This window comes from Neomonachus schauinslandi, chromosome 2 (assembly GCF_002201575.2).
Source record: "Neomonachus schauinslandi chromosome 2, ASM220157v2, whole genome shotgun sequence".
NCBI classification, from domain to species: Eukaryota; Metazoa; Chordata; class Mammalia; order Carnivora; family Phocidae; genus Neomonachus; species Neomonachus schauinslandi.
In genome coordinates, this window is record NC_058404.1 from 87998109 (window position 1) to 88005541 (window position 7433).

General features: G+C 33.9%; 1 pseudogene; it reads left to right on the forward strand.

The window, feature by feature from the left end:
- The first annotated feature begins 5467 nt into the window (after positions 1-5467).
- LOC110571237 lies at positions 5468-6642 on the forward strand (annotated as a pseudogene).
- Positions 6643-7433: the final 791 nt, after the last annotated feature.

The window sequence follows — 7433 nt, forward strand, 5'->3', positions numbered from 1 at the left end:
CAGAACCAAACTGTCAGCCTCCAGATATCCTCTGGCCAGGAGAGATTGAATTATAGAAAGAACACTTAAAAGCCTGTCTGCTTTTCTTTTAATTAATTTCAGTGGCCTAGGAGAAGAAGAAAATGAAGGTCCAAATAATTTATTCAGAAAAGTAGTAGAGAAATAGAATGGCTTGAAAGTCAGATTATTTGAATCAGTTTACAAACAGCATAAAATTAGCAGAAGGGGGAAATTGAACAAAATGACAATTATTCTAATACAATAAAGAATGTACTATGTTCCAATAATGGTTAAGAAGTGGAAAAATGACTTAAAATAAGTTGATGATAAAGGTAAACTTTTGCAATAAAAATGATAGAGCAAAACAAACTGATATCAATTTAAAATCATGTGAAAAAGACTGAAAGAACTATAATTTCATTATCTTGATTATCAGATGGTGTAGGTCAGAAGTTGGGAAAATCTTCTAAATTATGACATTGTATAAAATATGTGGTTTTAATTGTAGCTGAATTAACAAAGATCTTATACTCTTTTATAATTACAAAATTGGGATATTTTATTAATATAGTAAATGTTACAATCATTGCATAATTTTTTTTTAAAGATTTATTTATTTGACAGAGAGAGACACAGCAAGAGAGGGAACATAAGCAGGGGAAGTGGGAGAAGGAGAAGCAGCCTTCCCACCCAACAGGGAGACCGATGCGGGGCTCGATACCAGAACCCTGGGACCATGACCTGAGCTGAAGCAGACACTTAACAACTGAGCCACCCAGGTGCCCTGCAATCATTGCATAATTTTTAAAAGATATTATCATACAGCCAAATGAAAATATGCAGGTGCAAATTATTTCTTTTCAAATGAACAGTATCTTTACTGACTATTTAATTTAATGCCCATAACTGATTACAGCATTTCTTCCTTCCTTAACTCTCAGTTTGATAGCAGTCATTTCCCTTTTACAAAGTCATGTTAGAGTAAAAAACATTGACATTGGTCTAGAGAGAGCTTTTATACAATCAAGACTATTACTGATAGTCAGTAGTAATTAGGCTCCCTCTTGGTTAAGGATTACTGACGGAAGCAAGGAAAAATGAGCAGACTGTTTTGTAACACAAAATTTACCTACTGCGTGCACAAGTCATTGAACAAATATGCGTGTTTCGTCCTAACATTATCTTAGAAATGTAAGGAAGATAACATTTTGATATACTGAATAAAAATATAAATGCCAAATATGTAAGTAAAATACAGATTTCATTCATTAATTCATTCAGTCAATATATTTGTGGAATAGCTAATACGGTCTTTTTTTCATGGAATTTATATTAAGTGAATTTTCTTAAAGAGGGTATTCAGAGGTTTAGAATGTTTGCTCTGGAGAATAAGAGAGACAGTTGGTCGAAGACATTGAAAAGAATAACTGAGAGCACAGTTGAGACTGGAAAAGATGTAATTGGTGGGCTTCCAACTAAAATGATTTAATCTCGAGGCATTCAGCGGTTTGTTGGTAGCGGTAGAGATTGCACATAATTTATTGCATTAGTTTGAGATTTAGTAGAACTGCAGATGTCCCTAAAAGTTTTGTGTGAGCTGAAACTGTAAAAAGGATGTATATAAAACTGTAAGAGGTCTGTTAACTAAGTAATGTGAAATTTTCACATCAAAAACATAGATAGGGGGCGCCTAGGTGGCTCAGTCAGTTGGACGTCCAACTCTTGGTTTCAGCTCAGGTCATGATCTCAGGGTCATGAGATCAGCCCCACACAGGGCTCCATGCACCTGCAGTCTGCTTGAGATTCTTTCCTCTTCCCTCTCCTTCCCCTATGCCCCACCCCCCACGCTTGTGTGCTCTCTCTCTCTCTCTCCCCCTAAAATAAATAAATACAAATAAGAAAAGTGAGATAGGAACGTTAGAATCAGCAAACTATACTAAGGAATGTGAAAATTGGGATGAGAATCAGACAAAGACATTAACAAATTACATATATATAATGTATATATGCGTATACATGTCTATACATACATTTATAAGAGATTTTCAAGAGGAAGTGCTTTATCTCCACTTTTAATACTGAGAAAGCTTAAGGTTATTTGTCAAGCAGGGAAACTGTCATTAGAGCTATTCCTGGAATTGCACAGATGAAAACCAGGTTGTAGCAGACTGAAAAGTGAGTAGGAGTTAAGCTGGTAGAAAGAGCAAGCATAAAGAAGGCAATCTCATCCGACTCAACAGAATGTACATATTAATGGGAAACTGGGTGCAAAAATTAGGGGATGCCAGACAAAATCTCTCAGATGTCATATTTCCATGTATGAACTTAAGCAAGGACTGACTAAGTCAGGAGTGAATTCAGTATACAAGTAGGAAGTAATTGGTTCTGCTCTATCAATGTTGGCGGTGAGAAAAATCCCACTCTTTTTTTTTATTGTGGTAAAATTCACATAACATAAAATTAACCTGTAAAGGGAACAATTCGATGGCATTTAGTACATTCACAATGTTGTGCAACAAAAAGCCAAACTTTTAATCAGTGTAGTCTGTTCTGAAACATAAAAACAAATAGCTTGAAGAAATCAGATAGGAAAACTATTTGACTCTAGAGAATATACAAGCAAAAGGAAATAAAAATGAAAATCTGAGATAGGTATTGGAATGATTTTAGTCTGTTGACTAATGGCTTTAAATATGGTCTAAGATAAATAACAAAGTGCTGTTCCAGCTAATCAAGAATTGTGGCAAAGCCATGGTTTTCATGATAGTTTTATGTCTCCTTACAGTTGTGTGTGTTTGATTGTCCAAGTCCTTTCTTATCTTGGAGTTATAAATCTTTTAGAGCATGTTAGGTTTTGTTTTGTTTTGTTTTTTTTCTCTTCTACAACAGGCTATTGAAAATCAACATTTAAAAAATAATTTTTAAAAACAGAGTTGTAAATTGATTTTCCTAAACCTACAATTAAGAGAAATTATTTCTAGGAATTACATTTGACCCAATTAAAGCTCAGGAAAGGATTTTGGTGTTTGGAGAAAATTGAATGATATGGAAGAAGTGCCGCATATGAGTGATGGGATTAGGTCCTGGTTGGGGAGAAACAACAGAGCCTACTAAGAAATGTGGAAAAGAGAAGAGGGGTCTTGAGGATGAAGCAGAGTAAAGGAGATGCCGATGAGCCCAGCTGCTTATTGTCTTTAATAGGAAAAGTTAGTTGAGTGTTTACACTCCTTTCTTTTATTAAAAACATGATGACCTGAGCTGACTCCCATAGTTTCCTTTCTGCTACAAACATGAGATCATAGGTAAAATAACACTCTAAATATAATAATCTAGTCAAACACAAAGAAATGAAAAACTTAAGGAGTAGAAAGAATAATAAAAATTAATATGCTGTGAGTTGATGACCCTATAATCTGTAGTGATTTTAGCCCTATATTTAGGCTTTCAAGGCTGAAGCCTAGCCTTTTAATCTACACAGGAAGACAAGAAAGATGGCCCCAGGCTGTTGAGGTGGTTAAACTCCACTTTCTAATTCTGTGTAAAATACTGCTTGAAAAATCCTTTCATAGATACGTTCCATCCATTAAAAGTGAACTGGAAAAACTCTACACACAAACAAAGAGGTGGCCACAAAATTTCTGTTTTGCCTAGAGTCTTGAGTATAAAGGTATAAAGGCAGTTGGGAAAAATCAAAGCCTTGGAGCAAACACATCTAAACCTAGTTTTCAAATTTATAATCTTCACCTACAATTTTTCCTAGAATATTGATATCTATATAACCTTGTCAGAAACAAGGAAACTGAAAGAATATAATCATATATGTTCGATGAAAATTAATTCATAAAATGCAATTATAAAACATGACAAGTGAGCCTCCATGAGGGTACTAGTAGATGCAAGAAATAGAAATTGACCTTAAAAGCTAAAATCATAGAATAATAAGGAAACCGTTAAATATATACACTTAAAACTTTTGAGGAGCTAATAAAGGAAGAAAAGAACAAATTTGGAAAAATAAAATAGAACTTGTAAGTAGTATGCATATAATAACTGAATGGAAACTCAATGGAAAGACTAAAGGGGTTAATTGGAGCTAAACAGATAATTTGTAAACTAGGAGATGGATCTAAGGAAATAGCTCCACGTGCCACACAGAAAGTAAGCAGCTGGTGATAGTGACTGGCAGCGAGCACAAAGTATTTTCTGGAATGTTTGTAATCTTTGGTTTCTTAAACTGGAGGCTGGTTAAATGGACACTTTGTGAAAATCCCTAGAGTTGTACAATTAAGAGTGATCTATTTCTATAAAGAGGTAAAAAAATGTTAGGTACAAGTACACAAAATTTGGAATATATATAACAACTGAAATTATAATGGGGAAAAGAAAATATAAAAATTTCTATCAATTTTAAAGAAGTCAAAAATGGAGTAAAAAGAACAAATAAAACATGATGAGTAGATATACAAAACAAAGTGATTGAAATAAGTCCAAATATAAATTTACCTCTTTAAATACAGAGAATGTTAGATTTGATAGAGTAACACATTTTATTTAAAAGAATCATACCTAAAATATAATGACTAAGAAAGTTTAAAATTCAAGAAATGGTAGAGGATCTGCCAGGTCCTGGCATATCGCAATCTTAATATATAATTAATATGCTTTTATACAGATAAAGGGAGTCATTCATGACAAAAAAATAATTCATCAGGCAGACACTGTATAATTCTAGTTGAATATCTGTAATTCAGGATTGACTAGAAAATAAAAATATTTGCATACAAAAAAATGAGAGGCTTTAACACTGTTGAAAGAATTAATAGATGAATTTCAACAAAGAAGACATAAAGCTCAGAAGAAAGAAGGGGCATGTAAGAAACAAAACAAAACATACAATTGAAAATTTATGTAACATTCTCCATATTATGAGTTAAAATTAAATTCAAAGAGTAACTCACTGAAAATTACAAAATATCAATAACTGATTGGAAAAGATACATTTTTATAAATATTTGTGAAATGTAGCAAAAATTTACACTCTTAAGTGAATTTCTTTAAAAATGGAGAAAATTCAGAATAAATGACATAAGCGTTTAACTCAAATAGTGAAATAATATCAATAATAGTGCTCCCACAAAATCTAGAACTGTACAAAATCTACACTATAAAAAAATCTGTTATTATTTCTAGAAAACAAAGAAAAAACAAAGAATATTTTTTATAAAGCCAGTTTTTCTTAGAGGCTAATAAAAGAGGAAAAAATTTGAGAAGGATAGATCAACAAAGAAAGACAGGAAACACAATTTGAAAATAATGCAGATTCTCAAAAGAAGAAATTTTGGTTGCCAACAGCAATTTCAGCCCATTTCAGAGAGTTCCAGCCTGCCCTTTCTGACAACCTGCCCTACAGATTCCACACTTGCCTCACTGACCTCCACAATCACATGAGCCAGTTTCTAAGGGCTTGCAGATGGTTCAGGGGCTGTAGAGAGTGTTCAGAAACCAGCAGCGACAGCAGGAAGGCAACAGTAAGCGAAGCTATCTCAGCAGAGAACAGAGCAGGAGGATGGCTGCCAGCAACATTTCTAACAGCAGTCATAGTAAAAAAGTCCAAGGAGGCATTGATATATATCACCTTTTGAAGGTACAGAAATCTAAAGAACAGGAAGGATTCATTAATTTGGAAATGTTGCCCCCTCAAGCTAAGCTTTACCATCTTGTCTTACCTGAATGCAACTGACCTCTGCTTAATTTCATGTGTTTGGCAGGACCTTGCAAAAGATGAACTTCCCTGGCAAGCGTTGTGTAAATCCACTTGAGGTCACTGTTCCATATACAAGAACCCACCTCTAGGATTTTCTTTCAGAAAATTGTATATGCAGCTGGATGAAGGCAACCTCACCTTCACTGCTAACCCAGAGGATGGAGTAAACTACTTTATGTCCAAGGGTATTTTAGATGATTCACCAAAGTTTATCTTCTGTACAAGAACAATGAGTTGGGGAAAAAAACAAACAAACAAAAAACAAAACTGAGATTCTATCTTGCTGAAAGAAAAGATGTCTTGGATGACCTTGTAACGTTGCATAACTTTAGAAATCAATTCTTGCCCAATCCACGGAGAGAATTTTTTCATCATGTCTATGCCCCTGGAGAGTGTGTGGGGAGTTCTTGAAACTCTCCTAACAAAGTTCTCACCTGTGCTTGTAACCCTGATTTAATTCAAGAACTTGGCCTTAGTCTTGATGCAGTCTATATACTGTGCTACTCATTTTTTTCTTAAGTTTATTTGTTTTAAAGAGAGAGAGTGGGGGGAGGAGCAGAGAGAGATGGAAAAAGAGAATCTCAAGCAGACTTCCCACTGGGCGGGGAGCTTGATGTGGGACTCAATCTCATGACCCTGAGATCATGACCTGAGCTGAAATCAAGAGTGGACACTCAACTGGCCAAGCCACCCAGGAGCCCCCTCAGTGCTACTCTTTGATTCTACTTTCTATTGACCTCACTAGCCCTCACCTGAAAAACAAAATGTCAACAAGAGAATTTATTCTAAATACCTGTCATGCTGCTCAAAACATTAGTAAAGATTTTGTAGGGCACTTTTATAACAACATCTACCTTATTGGCCATGTAGCTGCATAAAAACATAATTGCTAGGACTTCAACTATTAACTTCAAACTAAAGATACCCAAGGACTTATTAGCAGATATGGGGGCTACAGTAGAGCTGGTCATTCTAGCCTTTGTATACAATCAAGCTCAAGCGTACACCTTTTTTTTTTCTATTACTATTTCCTTTTTTAGTAATTTCCTTGGGGAACTAGAGAATTTTGTAGAGTTTTTCTTAATTTTGCTTATCATGTTTTACACAAAGCAGAGCCATTGTCTCACACAGCTGTTTAAGAATGTTAAACTGACATCCTCTAAAAAATGGTATATTTGTGCATTAGATTTGCTTGAAAAACTATTCATTTCCATTCTTTTTTAGAATACTATGTCATGTGTACATATTTAATTAAAGAGATTTATAATCACAATTATTTTATTGTAAAGATTTTAACTAACGCTTTTCCTTTTTCTCTCAAAATAAATAAATAAATAAAAACAATGGGGACAAAATTATAGATACAATAGGATAAAAACAAAAACAATGGAAGAAAATTTTGCTTTTAATATTAAGAACTAGAAAAAACTTAAACATCTATTAACAGCGGAATTGATAAACAAATTTTGCATAGCTATAGAATGGAATATTACATAGCAAAAGTTGGTGGACATGTATTTATATGGATAAATGTCAAATATAAGGCTACATAAAAATTCGATTTGAAGAATACATATAGCATGCTACCAACTGAATGAAATTTTTAAACATACAAAATAACATCAGCTTTGAATCTTATGTCTTCAGAGTATTCTATCTATTCCCCTCT